At 46.6% G+C, this 20,871-nt stretch overlaps 2 pseudogenes; one reads left to right on the forward strand and one right to left on the reverse strand.

The window, feature by feature from the left end:
• Positions 1-753: 753 nt before the first annotated feature.
• LOC116820395 (olfactory receptor 5A2-like) lies at positions 754-1,689 on the reverse strand (annotated as a pseudogene).
• A 15,182-nt stretch (positions 1,690-16,871) lies between these two features.
• On the forward strand, positions 16,872-20,417 carry LOC142047704 (olfactory receptor 2G3-like; annotated as a pseudogene).
• Positions 20,418-20,871: the final 454 nt, after the last annotated feature.

Genomic DNA, 20,871 nt, shown 5'->3' on the forward strand with positions numbered 1-20,871 from the left:
TTTTCCCAACAATTTGGACTGAAACTCACAGCCAAGCAAAGGATCAGGAAAATGCCCATGCACCATTTACGTCCTATTTTGAGAGCTGAAGTTCAATGATGCTCTGATTGGCATATACTTTAATGAAGCATTTACTTCTGCAACTTTGTGTATTAACACCATTTTATTAATGTACATCTGCCTTATAAACCAACATCAGTGTGTTCACACAGGTATTTGCACCAGTTTTAAACCAATGCAAATTCTGATCTTTCATAGGTCTTCTGCTGGATCTTTACACAGGAGTGAATTTCATCTTAGGGAATAGATACACCTTGTATTGCCTTAAACCATCTAGAGATGTCAATCTAAATGCAATGGATGGAGCAGTGATTTCAATAGTTAAGGAGCCTTCACTTAAAATGTAATAGAGTGCAGCTCTATTAACTTAAACAACTCAAAATTGAGAGGCAGTATAGCAGGCAGTCAGGGAGAGTCCTGGGTTTTGAACACAGCTCATTTCCTTTCTCCGTGCCTTACTTTCCCAGTGTCACACGATTATTCTGGACCACAGCCAGGGATAGAAATCAGGACTTGTGATACCTAGTGCCCATTGTTCTAACTCACTAGATCCCACTTCCCTCCTGGAGTGGTGAATAGAACCCAGGAGTCCTGAGTCCCAGCCCCTCCCTGCTCCACTTCTCCCCTCCTAAAGCTGGGGAAAGAACCCAGGAGTCCTGAACCACATGACAATTCTTCTTCCCCCTTGAAGGGTCATTTTTTACCCATCAGTTTGACCAGAGCTCCTTTGACATCCTTGTTTCTCAGGCTGTAGATGAGAGGATTCAGGAGGGCAGACACCACATTGTAAAAGAAAGAGAAGTATTTGTCCCTCTCGGGTGAGTAGCTGGAGGCAGGACGCATGTACATGAACATAGCAGCGCCATAGAAGAGTGTCACCATGGTGAAGTGTGCAGTGCAGATGGAGAAGGCCTTTAACCCCCCCTCTGCTGAGGAGATCCTCAAGGAGGCCACCATGATGAACACGTAAGAAACCAGGATCAAGAAGACTGGGGTCATAAGAAGTATCACTCCCATCACGAAGACCACCACCTTGGTGACCCGTGTGTCTGCACAAGCCAGCTTCAAAATGGCTGGCACCTCACAGAAGAAGTGGTTGATTTCATTTAGGCCACAGTAGGGCAGCCTCATAGTGACGCCAGTGTGCACCATGGCAAAGAAGAAACCACCCACCCAAGAGCTGGCCACCATCTTGACACAGACCGACCTGCTCATGATGAGGGTGTAGTGCAGCGGGTGGCAAATGGCCACGTATCAGTCATAGGCCATCACAGCATAGAGGATGCACTCAGTTATCCCCAGGGAGAGGAAGATGTACATCTGGATGATACAGCCAACGTAAGAGATGTTCTTCTTTTTGGAGAGGAGGTGGAGCAGCATCTGTGGCACAGTGGTGGTGGTGTAGCTGATGTCCAGGAAAGAGAGGTTGGCCAGGAAAAAGTACATGGGCATGTGGAGATGAGAGTCGATCTTGATAAGGACAAAAATTAGGCTGTTCTCAAAGAGGATGGCTAGGTAGATGGCCAGGAAGACCGCAAAGAGCAGCAGCTGCATCCTGGGCTGGCTGGAGAATCCCAGAAGAAGGAATTCTGACACGGAGCTTCTGTTATGCCATGTAAGATTTCTCATCATGTCTTACATGATAGGGGGTGGGGGTGGGAAGAGATAAATGATAAAAACCACATTCAAGGGGGATAAAGCACAGAAGGTTCATAGGTTCCATCTATCTCCATGCATATGTGATGGTCATCACAGCAGTCAGCAATGGATTTTAGCCTCATGACACCCCTGTGCATGAAGGAAGCAGACACTATCTCCAATTTACAGTTGGGCAAAAGGTAGATTAAGTCATTTACTCAAGACATCTTTTCTTTAACCAGATAACATCAGGGCAGCATCATACTAGGCTCTGTTTGTACGTGTAACCCTTCTACCAGGTGGAGTTGGCAGCAATATCTAGAGGTTCCTCTTAACAATACAAAACAGCCCCCAACCAGTAATCTAAGAAAACTAAACACCACCCCAGGGCACTTCTAATGGGCAATAACTGCCCCACTAGCAAGCAATGAGTCTGTGTGTAACAAAAGAGAACTTTTATTACAAGGCAATGGGAACCTGGTGCTAATTTTGGGAAACACTCACAACCACGATTCCAAAGCATATAACCCTAAGCAAACACCCACCTCACTGTGCGCTGGGCAGTGTCCTCTGCCTCAGATTCCCACCGTGTAGAGAGAAAATCTGATGAATGAAAGTCCCTTTAACACGCCACTCCCTTTCCCTCTGCTGCACCCCGCTTACGGTTGGCTGTCCTTGGTCAGCAAAGATCTGGAGGTGTGTTCACCTCTCAGCCCTGAAAACGAAAAGGGAAGGACATTGACCAATGCTGATGATGCTGTAATCTGGTGCCACTTAACACCACTGCCACCGCTGTTATCTCTGCAGTCATTAGCTGCCTGCTGTTACCCCCGTAAGGTCTCTAGTGTAGCCATAGCTCCAGAAAGCTTTTCTTGATACCCAACCCAAATCTCCCCTGCTGCAGGCTAAACCAATTGCTTCTTGTCCTATCCTAGGCTTATGCAGAGAACAATTGATCGCTGTCCTTTTTGTAACAGCCTTTTCCATATTTGAAGGTCATTATTATGTATGCTCCCCCTGCACTTCAGACTTCTATTCTCTAGACTGCATATGCCCAGTTCTTTCAACCTTTCCTCACAGCTCATGTTTGCTAAACATCCTATCATTGTTATTACTGTCCTCCATACTCTCTCCAATTTGCTCACAAATTCTTTAACTGTGATGCCCAAGCTGGATGCAGTACTCCAGGCAAGGCCCCACCAGCGCTGAACAGAATGGAACAATCACCTCCCAGATTTACTGCTATGCTGTGGGGTCCAGAGCTGCACTGGTCCAGTCGTGCAAAGCAGCCATCAACCTGGCTTAAACAGAAAGGTGAACAAGCTAGTGTCTGGCTTCCTTGGCTGCTTTCCCTGTTTTGCTGCAGAGTGCTGTAAAGTGATTCTGGTGCACGCTGTTCTTTTATTTGTCCGGGAACGTAGCAGTGAGAGGAAGTTATTAATATGGCCCACGATGGAGCAGAGAAGAATGCCACAGCTCAAAATTAAATCTCAGTCTAAATCTGATACATTGCCAATTTAAACAGTGATCGCTAAAGAAGGACATCAGTTCCACCCTGGTATTATGTAGTATTTTATATAGATTCCCAAACAATCCAAAAGTGTGTGTTTGTGGGGCATCGATATGCACATTTCAGCTCTTGGGGTAGGGGTTGCATCTATGTAGGGTGACCAGATGTCCCAATTTTATAGAGACAGTCTTGATATTTGGGGCTTTTTCTTATATGAGCACCTAGTACCCCCCACACTCTGTCCCGATTTTCCAAACTTGCTGTCTGGTCACCCTACGTCTTTGCATGTTTTTTTCTCTCTCTGTTTTTGAATCTCTGTCCAGTGCCTTGTGTATATATGTATCTTCCTACTGTATTTTCCACTGCATGCATCTGATGAAGTGGGTTTTAGCCCACAATAGCTTATGCTCAAATAAATGTGTTTGTCTCGAAGGTGCCACAAGTACTCCTCATTCTTTTAGCCACAAAACCTTCTCTAGTCCTTCCCTCATTCTGGATTTAACCAGTAGTCCATTTATTCCAGTCTCTTAATTCGTATTTCTATGAACATAGGCATTGCTAGACTGTATCAAACTACTTGTCCATCTCATTCAGTCACCTGTCTACAGCTGTGGCCACTATCAGGTTTGAATTAAAGGAAAGTGTAAGAAGCCCCCTAGTGGTTAATTATGTAATTACCAGCCCACAAGGAAAGTTTCCCTCCAATCCCCAATACTTAGAAGTTAGTTTAGGCTCCAAAGTTTGAGAGTTTATATCTTTTCCAATGATTTGGTTATTAATTCTCAACAATATATATACAAATTCCTCAATGTAGTATTTTCGTCACCACAACATTCATTATAAAATCCACTTACCTTCATTTGTGAGGGAACAGCATAGTGTCTTCAGTTGCAAAAGTGTAGGATCTGGATTTATTAATCAAAAGGATCACTTAAGCTAATTCCTCAGGCAAAGTTGCGGAACAGTGCCAGGTATTGTAGAAGACTAGGGTACCTCTCACTGTCTCCAGGTGTGGGGAAAAAATGAATAAAACAAACACAAATTAAATTGTTTGCCAGTGTATGATAAATTTAATGAAAATGAAACGGAACTGAAACTCATATGATACAGGAGGCATGAATTTACAATGCTACATTGTTACAGATTTTCACTAGGTTAGACTATAAATGGGCTGGAGTTGTTGTGAACTATAGTTTTGGTAGTGTGTGTATGCACAGCAATTGTTCATTTATTTTCTTCAGTAGATTACAGAGTATTTGCAGTTTGTCCCGTGTTGTGAATCTGATTCACTGTCCCAGGTTCAAAAGGGTAAACACAATACACTGGAAATAAGCAAAGGCTAAAAGAATAAAAATGTCCATACGTAGGGAAAAGATCAATCAGCTAAAACAATAAGGGTTAAGAGTGATTTGTTCACTTCTTAGGTCCACTGCCCTTTGAATAAACCCAAAGGTTACAAGGGTTGCCTGCAAAAGGTTTGAGATATTTCAAAGATGGCTTTAAATCCCATGCCATTCTTTTGTTTGTTTTTAAATAAACTCAGCAAAGTCAAAAACAACTTGTTATTATTCAAGTCTCTCAGGGGTTTTGTCCTCTAGCCATTCAATTAAAACAAACTTGTTAGCTGAAAATATACACAATGTCAAAAGTTACTTATCTGTAGCCCATGTTCCCAGCATATGACTGCTTAAAACATATTAATGTGTTTATCTTCACCATTACCTGTTCAGTAAGTAAAGATTATTATCCACATTTTACAGATGGGGGAAACTGAGGTACAGAATGACAGTGGAACAGGGTTCTTTATCAACAGCAAGCCCCCATTGTAAAGTCATTAGACTCATAGACTCGTAGGTCAGAAGGGACCAATATGATCATCTAGTCTGACCTCCTGCACAAAGCAGGCCACAGAACCCTACCCATCCACTTTTATAACAACCCCTAACCCATGACTGAGTTATTGAACTCAAAATTGTGGTTTGAAGACCTCAAGCTGACCAGAAAATTCCACCAGCAAGTGACCATGCCCCACGCTGCAGAGGAAGGTGAAAACCTCCGGCGCCCCTGCAATCCGCCCTGGAGGCGAAAATTCGCTTCCCGACCCCAAATATGGCAATCATGGCGGCTTAAAACCCCCTAAGCATGTGGGCAAGACTCCCCCCCACCAGGCCAGCACCAGGAAGAATTCTCTGCAGTAACTCAGATCCTTCCCATCCAACATCCCCTCAACATAGAACCATTAAGCAGACTCTATTCTGCTGATATCTAAGATCAATTGCCCAAATTAAAACTATCCCAGCTGTATGGTGCTGAGCATTTGCCACAAACCAGCTGATGATGATGCTGGCCAGCGTCCCTGTGTTGGGAAACTACGTTTTAATAAGCCAGAACAGACAAAAGTGGGAGAGGAGAAGAGATTAGTAAGGATGAAATTGATTATGACACCACTCAAGAGTATTTGTTCTGTGTACCATTTATTATATTGGATTATTGTAACACCTTAAAGGCCGCACTGGGCTGGGTCCTGCTTTAAGTCTCTGCCGCTGAAAGATCTCCGTTCTACACATACAAGGACACAAAAGAAAGGCAGGAAAACGAGATGGCTATTAATCCCTCACCTTAGCAATTAGGGAGATGGGGCACAAAGAGATGAAGAACTTGGGCTCAGTGTATAACACCAGAGATTTTGGAGGCAGAGAGGATGCAGGAGTGGTTGGCATCGACTGTGCGTCTCACTCAGTGCATCGACGTTCTTGCTATTCCTTACTGAACCCGTCTTTATTGCCATTCCAGGGCCAGTTGTCTTAACCAAAAGACATCCCTGCTTCATAAGGGGTTTTTTCTATTTAATCTACTTTTACTTACTTTTATTCTGGATTAATTATTAATTAATTTCAGTTGCCAAGAATTGATGGGGACAGATCTTACAAAACAATGTAAGAAATCTCAATTCTACCCATTTCTGCCCGCATTTCAAACAGATCCTTGCCAAAGGCAAGAAAAAAAAAATTGAAGAGATGGCATGATAGCAATCTGGTGATAGACACAGGCAACATTTTTCAGACCAAAACTCTTTTTCCACGCGAAAAAAACAAACCAAACATTTTTGATCAAATGTGAAACAGTTTCGATATTTCGTGTTCATTTTGCCAAATTGTTTCACTCAAGAAGCACAAAAAACTTAGAAAGAAATTACAAAATTAAGATAAAGAATTGAATAAAAATCGAAGTGTTCTGTTTTGATGGTTTTCAAAATTATTTTTTGATTTCAACATGAGATTTTTGTTTCAAGGTTACTTTTCAAAAATTTTAGTGTTTTAAAAAATAAGATTCCAGAATTAAAACAACACATTTTGGGGTTCTGGGTTCAGATGAAATATTTTGCTTGATCCATTAATAAATTTTTTGACTTTATTTTTTGCCAATTTGTTTTTTTTAAAATATCGATTTCTGGGTCTGAATTCCAAAACTATGTTTTTCCCCCCAATCTTTCAAAATGCACAATGAACAAAAAAACAAAACACACCAACAACACAAAAAAAAACAACTTACAGCTTTCTCACTGGCTTATCTTCTCTGACACAGGGATCCCCAGGGCAGTCATTCAGCCAAACTGCCAACTTTTCTGCACCCTCCTCTCCTGCTTCTTCCCCACCATAGTGGGGACAAGTTAGACAGATTAGAGGACTGGGTCAAAAGAAACTAATGAGGTTCAACAAGACAACGGTGCAGAGTCCTGCCACTTAGGATGCAGAAGAATCCCATTCCCTATTACAGACTAGGGACCGAATGGCTAGGCAGCAGTTCTTTGCAGAAAGAACCTGGGGTTACAGTGGACTTAGAAGTGTATATGAGTCAACAGTACTCCTTGTTGTGCCAAGAAGGCTAACAGCATTTTGGGCTGTATAAATAGAGAGCATTTGCCAGCAGATCGAGGGACTGATCATTCCTCTATTTTTTCATTGGTGAGGCGCCCTCATCTGGAGGTACTGTGTCCATTTTTGGGCCCCACACTACAAGAAGGATGTGGAAAAATTGGGAAGAAGTCCAGCGAGGGCAACAAAAATGATTAGGGGGCTGGAGCACATGAACTTATGAGGAAGGCTGAGGGAACTGGGATTGTTGTAGTCGCATGCAGAAAAGAAGAACTGGAGGGGGGATTTGATAGCTGCTTTCAACTACTGAAAGGGGTTCCAAAAGAGGAGTGGATCTAGACTGTTCTCAGTGGTACCTGATGACAGAACAAGGAGTATGGTCTCAGTTGGGGAGGCGAGAGGCTTTAGGTTGGATATTAGGAACCAAAGTTTTTCACTGGAGGGTGCTGAAGCACTGGAATGGGTTACCTATGGAGTGTAGTGGAATCTCCTTCCTTAAGGTTTTTAAGGTCAGGCTTAACAAAGCCCTGGCTGGGATGATTTAGTTGGGAATTGGTCCTGCTTTGAGCAGGGGGTTGGAATAGATGACCGCCCGAGGTCCCTTCCAACCCTGATATTCTATGATTCTTTGATATTCTAGGATTAAGAGGTCTCAGGTTTAGAATGCTTTGTTTTCTGGTGACCTTGGCCATTAGAATGCCTTCCCCAGCCCTAGTAGATGGCATAGGTTAGAATAGCCCTGAACCTGCTGCTGTAATAAGAATAATAATCATATTACCTCTGTATAAATCCCTGGTACTCCCACATCTTGAATATTGTGGGCAGATCTGGTTGTCCCCCTCCCAAATATATATATATTGGAATTGGGAAAAGCTCAGAAAAGGGAAACAAAAATTCTTAGGGCTATGGAACAGCTTTCATATGCGAAGAGATGAATAAGGTTGGGATGAATATGATGAGTAAGGGGGATATGACAGAGGTCTATAAAATCATGACTGGTGTGGAGAAAGCAAATAAGGAAGTGTTATTTAGTCTTTCTATAATACAAGAACTAGGGGTCACCAAATGAAATGAATAGGCAGCAGGTTTAAAAGGAAGTATTTTTTTACATGATGCACAGTCAACCTGTGGAACTCTTTGCCAGAGGATGTTGTGAAGGCCAAGACTATAACAGGTTCAAAAAAGAATTAGATAAGTTCATGAAGAATAGGTCCATCAATGGTTATTAGCCAGGATGGGCAGGGATAGTGTCCCTAGCCTCAGTTTGCCAGAAGCTGGGAGTGCTGTTCATTCCCTCTGAAGCATCTGTCATTGATCACTATTGGAAGACAGGCTATGGGGTCAGATGGACTTTTGGTCTTGACCCAGTAAGGCCATTCTTATGTTTGTATTTTAATTTATGCTTCTGGGATGGAGAAGCTCGAAGGCAGGATAAATAGTAGAAGGGGAGCTAATCTACTCAGGGACAGTCTAGCCAGAGTTGTCAGGAAGGTGCTAAACTAATAACAAAAGGGGAGGGTTAAAAGAGCCATTTTTAAATCAAGATGGCTTGTTTTTTTCTGAAAGCTCTGCTCTGGGAATTATATGGGGGAAGTTCTCTGGCCTGTGCAAAACAAGAAGTCCGACTAGATCAGTGTTCCACAGGAAGGGGCTAGGTGGGTCATGCATGCCCCAGAGGCAGTCCCCTGTTCCCCTGCTCTCTCAGTTTCCCTGGGAAGCAGGAAGTAGTGCTCTATCCTGTGCCCCACTCTGCTGCCTGCTGCATGTGAATCGGGGCAGGACAGAAGAACCACTGGGGCACATGCATGGGGGGACAGTCTGCTGGTTGTCCACTCACTGGCTCTGGCTGCTTTGAACCCCACTCTCACCTCCCCTGGGCGTCAGGCACTGCAGTGGGGAGCAGAATCTGCCGCAGTGTGGAGGAAGTGGCTGGAGCCAGTCACGTGGACCGTTGGCAGTCTCAGGGATGGCTTTAGCCAGGGCCGGCATTAGGCCTATTCCACCAATTCCCCCGAATCGGGCCCCACACGTAAGAGGGGCCCGTACCCAGTGAGAATCCCTTCCCTGGCTAGAGGCGTCTTTTTAATTTTTACTCACCTGGCGGCACTCTGGGTCTTTGGTGGCACTTCAGTGGCGGGTTCTTCGCTCGCTCTGGGTCTTTGGCGGCACTTCGGTGGTGGGTCCTTCACTCGCTCTGGGTCTTCGGCAGTGGGTCCTTCAGTGCAGCCGAGGACCTGGAGCGAGTGAAGGACCCGTCGCCGAAGTGCCACTGAACACTCGGAGCACTGTCCAGTAAGTACAAGCCCCCCGTGTTTTTTTACATTTTTTTTTTTTTTTAGTTATCCCCATCAAAATTGTTTGAATTGGGCCCCGCACTTCCTAAAGCTGGCCCTGGCTGCAGGGAATACATCACATCTCTCTGTGTGAGACAGATGCATGTATATCTATCATTCTCGATAGATACAGAAAGACAGTCATGTACCTTTATTTGCTATTTTTCTCACTGTCTCTGATACTATGGGATAGTATCAAAATGGAAAAAAGTCAATGATGGTTATGAAGGAGATTAGAGAGATACAATGTCAGAGAGTAAACAGTGAGTAGGAAAGTTTTAAGGTTGACTTAAATAGCTGAAAGCTAAGAAATAAAAATGATGACACAAGATGACAAAGCGCCAGGTTTAATTTTTAAGGCAAATTTTACTTAACATTTTCTACTGATGCCCAGGCAAATTTCCGTCTATGCAGAGCCCATCCCTTCTATGGTGACACTGAATACACGATGTCAAGTAACACTCAGACTGAAACAATGTTAATGTCAGCGTTTGTCTTTTGGCCCTGCTGCAGCAGTCCCGCAACCCCGCTGTCCCAGCCAGAGACCCACAACTCCACGGCCCTGCTCCCGCGGCCAGAGCCCCGCAAACCCACAGCCCCACTCTCCCCACCAGAGCCCCGTGGCCCCGCTATCTCAGCCAGAGCCCCGCAACCCTGCGGTCTCGCTCCCCCGGCTGAAGCCCCACCGCGGGGTTACTGAGCTCCGGCCGCAGGAGCGGGGCAGCCGCACTTGTCACTCTTGGGCTGGGGGAATGGGGCCGCGGGGTTGCGAGGCTTCAGCTGAAGGAGCAGGGATGCTATTTTGCGGGGATCCGGCTGGGGTACCGCGATGGCGGAGTTGCGGGACTCTGGCCGGGGTAGTGGGGCCATGGGACTTGCCATGCTCCGGCCGGGGGAACGGGACGGTGGGGTTGCGGGGCTCTGACCAGGGAGCGGCACAACGGGGTTGCTGAGCTCCAGATGCAGGAGCAAGACAGCCGCACTTGCTGCTCTCGGGCTGAGGGACCGGGGCCGCGAGGCTGCGGGGCTCCAGATGGGTGAGCGGGGCCAAAAGGCAAGAGCTGACATTAACATTGTTTCAGTCTGTGTGTTACTTGACATCGTGTATTAAATCTACATGACTGTCTTTCTATCTCTATCGAGAAAGATAGATATACATGCATCTGTCTCACATAGAGAGATGTGATGTATTCCCGCAGCCTGGTAAGGATCGTGGCCTCGCCATGGGGAGAGAGGAGCAGGCAGGTGCTGGAAGAAGGGACAGGTTTGGGAGAATGAAAGCAAAGCGCTTGGGGGCTGGACCAGAGGAAGCAGGAGGCTGGGGAAGGGAGGGGGAAATATGGGGCTGGAGAGGGGGTAACAGGGTAAGGGTGGATCCCCCAAAAAGAGAAAATGCAGTTGTGGGGTTGCCTTATTGCAAAGTTTGAGAACCACTGGACTAGACAATCAGAGTGATCCCTGCTGGCTTTGGAATTTATGCATAGATGCATCTATGAATAATGCAAACCCTTCACCAACGCATCTTCTCAGGTCCTGCATAAAGTGTCTCTCAGTCATATCCAGCAAGCTAAGAGGAGGTGATGGAGGGCCTCAAACATAAGCTCTTGTATCAGAGGCCTGGTATGAGGCCTGAAGCCCGAGCTAATGTAGTGGTCCAAGCTTGCTGATATAAAGCAAAGCCAGTCTGTGAGCAAGAGTCAGGTCCTACTCACAGAATCTGTCAAGAACAGGGCTGATTTTGCAGAAACACACACTCCTAGGAGGTGCTAGGCACAAAACACACATGCAAACACATTCCAGGAGGGTGGTACTAGAATACCTCAATACTAACACATTCCCCAAAGAGAACAGGATGACAGTGTGATTGATAGAGATGTTTTACTCAAACCAACATGTACCAAGTAATGAGTGTCACCTAAATACATCTGAGGGTCGCACCTTGCCACATTAGAGGAGCAAAATGTAACTTGTTTGTATCTGTGTAGAAAGAGGGGTCTCAAAGGGAGTGTCTTTGGCCAGCTGAGGGAGAAATGGGAAGTCCTATCATTCACTGAGCTGCATCCATAGTCATGAGCATACATGTCTTAGTATCCCTGTAGAGTCTTTGGGATATTTATACCATGCTTCGTCAACAATAAACCTAACTTAGTGCCTTCATATTTTAATGGATCTTGTTGTCATTGGGCGGTTCACTTGAGGCCTACTGTGCCAGCTGCCTGCGCAGAGCTGGGACAGCACACAGAGAGATCACACACGCACCAAACATCTGATGACAGGGAAAGAGGGAGTAGAATGGTCCACTGGAATTGCGGCATGGCAGGGCACCAATCCATCACGAAACTTTGGAGATCTTTCCCTCTGTTTGACATATCACCTCTCCACACTCCCCCACTGTGGACAGCATCACAAATAGGAGAGTAACGAGTCCACAGGACACCACTTCTCTGGAGATGCCTGTGTTATCGCAGGTTTGGGGAACCCTGATTTTGAAGGATTAGACGAAGGTACCGCATGAGAGCAGCAAAGTGACTGGACAGTAGGAGAAGGTTGCAGTGTCCAAGGACAGATTCTGCAGAGTTTCTCAACCATGTGGGTCATGACCAAAAACTGGCTTGCCAGAACATGCGAAAGAATAGCATGGAGAGCTGGAGAGAAGGCCCAATCTGCTCTGACCCCACAGCAGTAGCAGCTTCTGCAGCTCCCATCCCACAGTGCTGATTGGTCGCAGATTCCCAATCCAGGCCTTGTAAATGGTACATGGGGGTCACAGTGCAGCCCAGGTTGGGCCTACCCACCCCTGAGCCATGTTCCAACACTGGAGATCACAGTGCCTGGAGTGCGGAGCTGAGACCAGCCAGCCCCATGGGATGGGAGCCGCAGGAGCTGCTGCTATGGTACTCATAGAAACACAGAATCATTCGGTTAGAAGGGACCGCCAGGGTCATCTAGTCTAACCCACTGCTGAGAACCAAGATTAGTTGTGTCTAAACCAGTGATACTCAGACTGAGGCTCATGAGCCACAAGTGACTGGTCAGTGTGTCTCCTGCGGCTCTTTGCAGCATGATATTAAAAGCACTGTGTGATTGAATTATTAAACAATCTAAGTTATTAACCAATCAAGATGCTTTTACTATTTTAATAAGCAATTGTTCTTACAGTTAGGAAGTTTTTCCTGAGATTTACTCTAAATCTGCTGTGCTGGAGTTTGATCCCATTGTCTCCTGTCCTGCCCTCTGTGGCAAGAGACAACAAGTTTTCTCCATCTTTTTTATGGCAGCCTTTCAAGTATTTGAAGACAGCCATCACGTACTCATGGTTAAGGTTATGATTTAATCATGGAGTTCACAGCAGTCATGGATTCCATGGCTTTGCCAGACCTCCATGACTTCTAGGGATTCAGGAAGAGGAGGCAGAATTGTGCACCCTGCCCTGCAGTTGTGTCTGACTGGAATAAGGACCCTGAAGCCCCAACCTATGGCTTTCTCTAGGGGCTGCAGCCAGGTCAGAGGCTGTAGCAGGGGCTGTGCACCCGAGCCTTGCGGCTTTCTCTGGAGACTGCAGCTGGGGCCATGCCAACAACCCGCCGCCTAAGACCCAGAGCAAGTGAAGGACCCACTGCCAAAGTGCCGCCGAAAACCCAGAGTGAGTGAATAACCTGCCACTGAAGTGCCACCAAAGTCCCAGAGCACTGCCAGATAAGTAAAAATTAAAAAGGCGTCTCTAGCCAGGGAAGGGATTCTCACTGGATGCGGGGCTATCTTAGATGAGGGGCCCGATTCAAGGGAATTGGTGGAATAGGTCTAAAGCCTCTCTGCTGCCATCCTATCTCTTGTGTCAGTCTCTTTTGTTAAAGACAGGAAACCACCAGTCACAGCCATCAACTGAACTAAAACCCTTTCTTTCCCACTATGAGGGACGGTCAGACAAAAGAAGAGAGGATAATTGCTATCCTCTCTGAAAGGGACTTTTGAAAAAATTGGGTTACATTCGGGTCTCAGAACATGCCAAGGGAAGATTCAAACTGATGTATATTTTGTGCTGAAATTCTTTTTCCTCTGCTGCATCTGATTCAATACATTTCCAGACTTTGGCATGAAGTCTTTAGTGGTTTCCTCACGGGATTGAGCCAGCTGAGGTCTCTGTCCTCAAAACCCTGAACCAGGTTTGACTGCTAAGTGTTGCATAAGTAACAGGATCATGCTAACACCTGTGACCTCTGGGCCCCCTTAGTTCACTGGAAATTAACACAAAAGCTCTCCCGCTGCCCATGGGGCTCGCTCGAGTTTGGCTCCCTTTGGATTCACTTTGATTCCCTTCTTAATCTGAAGCAGAAAACTTTTTAATGGCCCCACAAGTGGACTCATCAGAGGTCATGTCAGAAATAGCACATTTTTACTAAGTCCCAATTGCTGGATCCCCCAGCTGCAACCAGGAGCCAAGACTCTAACAATGCCCAGCACGTCGCATTCTGAAGCCTTTGCAGGGCACTTAATCTGCCAGGGACAGTTGGCACCTGTCTCAGACTTTCCTCTGTCACAGAGAGGGGCTGAATATCTTGGCACCAGATCCTTGGCCAGCCAGACTGATATTACATATCCTTCTGCATCAGGTCATTGTCCAGTTACTCCAGTACCACACACCCTTCTGTACCAGGTAACTGTCGAGTTATTACAGTACCCCATGCCCTTCTTAAAAAAGGTCATTGTCAAGTTTCTGTAGTGTGTAGAACAAACCTATTAATCAGGTGTAAATGCAGGTACCAGAAGGTTGAAAAGATTTGTTCTATGCTGTTGGACACTGATACAATTCTTTTTTCCAGGTTCTGGGTATAAACCAGGGTTCAGCTGTTATTTACCAGCCCCCTGTCAAAACTGTCAACCGTGGTCCGTGGGGCTCCACAAACATCACCAGCTGAGTGCCAGCCCCTTGGGGACGATGCAGGGAGGAAACTCTCCCCATACTCTCCAGTTCTGACAACCATAAAGGTTTGTTTCCCTCCCCGCACATGGCCCTTAGGAGTCTGGGACAGAGATCCTGAGCCATGTAGGAAGAGACATCTGCAGTCTCAGAGACATGGAGTCCTGGCCATGCTTTCGACCTTGGCCCACCCAGACACATAGAGATACCATCCCCGTAAGCTGGGAGACACAAGGATGACTGTAGACGGGTCTGGCTAGCCAGCCATCCACCGTACATTTCTGCATCTATCCAGGTCTCTCTTTTCCTGTTCATCTATCTCTTTCTGTATTGTCCAGCCTTCTCTCTGTCTTTCTCTGTCCTTCTACCAATTCACCTCTGACTTCCTTTCTTTCTCCATATCCATGCTTCTCTCTCTCTGACTCCTCCTCTCCAGTTCCATCCACCCATGCCTAGCCTCCATCAGCCCCCGTACACTCAGTAACTCTCTCTCTCTCTCATCTCTGGCTTTTTTAATGTTCCCAGCACTGCAGTAGCTGAGCTTCCAGGAGTCCCTTCCCACTGAGACAGGCTTTGGGCATCCCCACCCGGCTGGGGCATATGTAGTAGGAGGCTCCGGGGCATCTTCAGGCTCCTCACTCACACCACCGAAGGTTTGCTCCCAGATTGGAGATCTCATGACCATGCAACTACTGACTCGGATGTGACCAGATGACCCACATTGCCCAATCCTCCCAGACAAACCGCTGGGACCCAGCAGCCGATGATGAACATTACCTGGCATCTCTTGCCAGAAGCCAGAGATGGATGTGCTGCGCCAGCACAGCAGTGGCACAGAGTCGCTTGTTCCTCCCCTTCCTCCCAAACCTAGACATCAGCCCCTCGCGCCATGGTTGCCTCATCCTCCGGGCTCCGCAAGCACAGAGCGTGTTCAGTGAAGGGGAGCAGAGATGCAGCTAAGACCTGCCTGCGTACAGAGATCTGAAGACCCAGAAGCTGTCAGCAGGACAGTCGGGAGAGACGATCGGAGGTGAATGAGGTGATCTGGGGAGAGTGTTTGAAATAAGAAGTGATGGACGTGGAGAAGGAACAAGCACAGTGAATGGAACAGAAGGGAGACAACGACCTAGCGGCAGTATGAAAAATATAGATGGATGTTTATTGCCGGCTTCTCCAAATCAGGGTTGTACCAGCATACTTACAATAAGCACAGATTGCTGCCCAAGTCTGAATCGGCTGCCACAAAGGGAAAGCCCGGGGCCGGAGTCCAGCAAGTGTGTGGACTCACTAGAATATCAGGAGCAGTTCTTTTACCAATCCCTCCTGTCCTCTTACTTACCCTAGAAAGTTCTTTCTTCCTCATCCGTTCGAGGCGATTCAGGTACAACAAATTCTGATACAGTTGAACCGTAGAAGCTCCCACAGAGTGGATCCCCAATCATCAGCACTGCCCGGCACACAGTAAGCAACTTCTGCCCAGGCTGTGATCAGGCGGCCTGTTCTTTGGTGCTGCACAATGATCAGTGAAAGAGGACACACATCCATGCCCTCAAGCAGGCCAAAACAGAATAAAGGAGATGAAGAAGGAGATATTCTCACCTTTATGAGAGGATCCCAGACTGAGAAAGTCGAGATCACGACCCAAAATCACCCAGGACTCGCGTGTCAGGCTGGTACTGAAGCCAGCTCTCCGCAAGTTCTCAGCCAGGAACTATCCTCTGACATATCTTGTCGGATAAGACCCCCCCCAGATCTTCACTCACTCACTTAATGCTCTAGACCTTCCATCCACATTCACGTCCCATCACCCATGGTCCATCACACATTTGTGGTGGCTCAGGTAAATGGACAGAAATAAATGCCAGCATCATTTTTAATACGTTTTTCATCACAATCCCACAGTCCTCCCGGCTCATCCCCTTTTGAAACAATAGCCAACAACCCAGCGAGTTTAACTAACGCTCTCATATGCGCCAGAGAGTTCCGTTTCCTCATTCAAACTTATCCATCCTTGTCCATCTTTCGGGCCACAAGCACTTTTGAAGAAGGCCAAACAAATGCTCTCACAACCAAACAACTGTACTTCCTCCTTCTCTCTTTCTCACTCAAATTCGTCGCCCCCCTTCTTCGCTTCCATAGTCTCACATGCATGGATGTACTTATTCGACGGTATAAGAGCCTCAGTATTGCCCATGTTCCTGTTTAGGGCAGCCCAAAGATTTGTAGACATTCTTAGCCCTTTTGGGACACTGATAGAGTTGGAGGATGGACGAGAAGATGAGAACAGGAAGAAGAAATGAAAGTGAGGATGGGGGGAAACGTTGAAAAATGTTACAAGAAAAAGAAAAATGCCACCCCCCCCCCCCCCCCCCCCCCCCCCCTCCCCCCCCCCCCCCCCCCCCCCCCGCCCCTGGGGGAGAGAGATTGAAGGAGGAGTGATGAATGCTAAACGTTACATGTTGGTGTCAATTGACCACTGTCAGAGTAATTGCAGAAGAGGACAAGTGATGAGCTGAATCTTTACTGGAGCAACTTCGATGGTGATAGAGACAAGTTTTGAGCTGGACACAGAGCAAGGAAAGGTACTCGAGTGTCACAGCCTAAGTACTAAAGAGGAATCAGAAACTCAGAATAGTTAACACATAATTCGATGGGATCATTCAAGTAAAATGTCAGTGAACTGTCTCCTTTCATAGAGTGGAATGAGGGATGAAACCTGAGAAGAGCTGTAGTGGGTCACAGATTGTATAAGAAGCCAATATCCAGCCTTCTCTATCAATCCAGATTTTAGTGGTCTAAGCAATGGTTATGAATTTACATAGAACACATATCTGTGACGGGGTTCCTGAGCCCCTTCTTTGGCGTTCACAAGTCCCCAAGCTCACCTGTCACATCATAAGCAAGCTCCCCAGCAGAGCGAGACACACCAACTCAATGTGCCAGAACACAGACACTAAATGCCTGCAGTCTATATTCCATTGCTACTGTTATGATCACACTCATCCACGAAGTACAGCTTTCAAGATCATTAGTCAAAACACAACCCATCACAACACGTGTGCTTGTATCTCCTCCAGCTGCACGTAAGCGCTCCAACTCAACAATATGTGGGTGAACCAGATTAATTGCATACTCTCGAATAACCACACAGGAAATGATAGAAGACAAAAATACCCTGTCATGGGGGTGAAACTTGACACAAAGAGATCTCTGTATTTATGACCTTCAAATCGCTCATCTGAAAGAAAAACCGGCGACGAAAACCTTCAAAAGACCAGCCTGAGAGCTAAATTCATAATCTTTGGCTGGACACTAAAAATCATGGACTGAACATGAGAACAAAAATCTATATCCATTAACCCATCCCATTCAGCTGTTATTTTCCCCCTCCTTTCCCCTCGATGACTGGAAGCATGTTACAGACCATTCACCATGGAATGTGTCCATGAAATATGTGAAGTACTGTGTAAGGGAAAAATCTTGCTTCACAGAAGAAAAATGTTGCATTTAGCTGTGACCACTCTGACTACTTGCCCAGACCTTTGTTTTACAGAAAAGAAACCCGGTGTTGAGCCTCAAAAGCTCTCTTTCTCGCCAAGGGAAAGCTTGTCTACTACCCTAGATTTGATGGATGGACCCAGAAGCAATCAATCAATTACACACCATATTCAGTCAATTGAGACACGTGTGAAGTTAATAAAATGGACACCAGATACGGGGTGGAAGAGCTTAATTGGAAAACAGCTTGTTGAGGGCAGAGGAAACTAGACTGAGTCGCTAATCAGAAGGAGAGGGGAATAGAAAGACAACAAGGACATGAGAAAACCTTGCATGGATGGAAGACCTGGATCTGGGACCTCTGATGAAAGAGCAGGAAAGTGTGATATTTTGTAAAGGTTATTAGTACCTATGGTTGTTGTAGTATTAGTCTGATCAAAGATCAGTGGAATCAGTGATTCTGGAGCAGCCTCTGAACACTTAGAGAGATTTTTCTGACATCTTTTGCTCCCTAAGGTGTATAACTAGCTCACTGCACAACGTACTAATTACTCAACTTACAGATCCGAGTTTGTTAGGTAATATCTGGATGACTCTTAAATCTATTGCTTATGTCTGGTGCACTTAAATCTAATAAACTGCAGGTTAGATAGTGTCCTCTTATGGTTATTAAGTTGTCATCAGACAGGAAACTCATGTGTAGACCTTATTTGATTGCTGACACCAGCGCTGGAGTGGAAACAGTTAATTCCCTGCTGTGTGTTCTGAAAACCGTTGTAGAACAGGTCCAGTAAAAATTACTACCTCATCCTGCTTTCATCTTCCAAATCTCGGATCTGACCTGACTAACATACACTGCAAACAGAACAATGATCAATTTCTCGACCTTTGCATAAAGTATGCAGTGCTGCAGGAGGTCCATTCCCGAGAGTTATAGTTGCCAGCCTTCGCTAATGTTATTATCTTAACACTTACCTGTCTCCTAAGACTCAGGCTACCATCCAAATACCCAACTGTTCAATCGCCAGCACTAGCACTACGTATCACAAATCTCCTTGCTGCCGGATATGTTCACCGTATTCTTTCTGGCCCCTACAGTGATGATATGCAAAGGGTCACAGGAGATGGAAATCAAAGCTCTCTTGGGGAATTCAATCCTGCTAGGGGGTGTCGAACCGGCCACAACTGGAGCTGCTGCTACTTGTGCTCATTTTAATCTCCTACACCGATGGCTTGGCTGAAACACCACCATCATCATGGATCTCATGGCTTGACCCCCATCTCCACATGCCCAGGTATTTCTTCCTCAGCAACCTCTCTTTCCTGGACCTCTGCACACACCCAGTGTGGCCCCAGTGCTGGTGAACTTTCCGCAGCACCCACAAATCTATCTCTTGGCTGGCTGTGCGGCCCAGCTCACATCTCCATCTCACTGGGTTGCACTGAGTGCCTCCTGCTGGCTGTCATGGCCTATGACCGCTATGCGCTATCTGCCAGCCACTGCGCTACACAGCCATCATGAGCCACCGCCTCTGCCTGCAGCTGGCGGCCACCGCCTGTTGTGGCTTTGGCAACTCCATCCTGCAGACCATCGGACCCTGAGGCTGCCCCGGTGTGGGCGGAACCAATTGATAAACCTCTTCTGCGAACGGTGCTGCCTGCTCAAACTAGCATGTGTTCGACACCTCGCCCAATGAGGCTGAGGTCCTCGCCAGTGTGGAGTGATTTTTCCTTGCTGGTTCCACTGGCCTCATCCTGATGTCCTATGGCTACATCAGCACCACAGTTCTGAAGATTCACTCGGCGAAGGGCAGGCTCAAGGCCTTAACACCTGTGCCTCCCACCTGTTTGGTTCTGTTTTATGGCACGGCATTTCCATGATCTACAGCCTCCATCCAGCTACTCCAGCACACGGGGCAAGATGGTATCCCTCTTCTACACCATGGTGACCCCCATGCTCCAACCCCCTCATCTACACGCTGAGAAACAAAACGTGCACGGGCTTGCAGAGGGCAACTGAGGAGAACGTGACCACCCAGGGGGTCTGTGCTGGTGAGAGCATATGGCACAAATCCATCTCTACCTCTGCATGGCTACTGTACCTCTTCTGTGCCCATTGTGGAGCCTTCTGCTCTCTCCAGAGGCCCGGCCCCCACCCACACAACCCGTTGCAGGTGTCTCTTCCACGTCTGCAGAACAAGCCTGCCCTAATCTGTCCCACAACCTGCCTTTCCTTTTCCACCCCATGTAAACCGTCTCTCACCCACACAACACCCCTGCCCTCCGCTTTGAAAGTCAAACAAGGACTGTCCTTGGTGGACCTCCAGGAACAATCCCTGTTCTCCTGCCCAAAGAGATTATTCTTATTCCTTTCTGTTGTGGTAGTAAAGAGGCTGCAACTGAGATCAGGGCTGCGCCAAGCGTGGCACGGAATGAGTGGCCCATCTACAGCAGAAGGCCAAGCAGTGGCAGAAGGATTCCTAGGCCCGTTCTTGGTGAACAAAGAGTCTGCATACAGTGCTGAGAGGCGCTCGGACAGTGGCAGCATATCTATCGACTTGTGTGAGCGAGCATTTGGAGACTAACTGCTGAAGTACTTATAGCCGAGGTGCAGATCAGTTGTTTGTTTGATACTGGCTCAGAAATCTCCACTATTACTGAGCTGCATTTTCAAAAATATTTGGAAGATAAGGAGACAATCATACACCAAATACGCAGTTTGTACATGTAAGAGCAGCTGATGAAATGGCAACCCCAGAAGTGGGATGTCTTGACACGATATAGAGTCTATGGAGTGAGTCTCCCTCTACCAGTAGGGTGGTTGGTGACTCTGATCTTGGTCCATGTGGACCCTCCATTACAGCTGGTTGGGAATTTTTCAACTCCAAATTCTCTTGTCAGAATATGCTGATTCATCCAACCTGAAGATTTTGGGTGGGGTGTCGGTGATTGACAACATTTTTTGAGAAAAGTAAAAAAGTTTCAAAATTGTGGAAACCTCCCAGTTGGACATTTAGTAAATGGAAATTTCCATCTTTA

This window comes from Chelonoidis abingdonii, chromosome 13 (genome assembly GCF_003597395.2).
Source record: "Chelonoidis abingdonii isolate Lonesome George chromosome 13, CheloAbing_2.0, whole genome shotgun sequence".
In the NCBI taxonomy this organism is placed as follows: domain Eukaryota; kingdom Metazoa; phylum Chordata; order Testudines; family Testudinidae; genus Chelonoidis; species Chelonoidis abingdonii.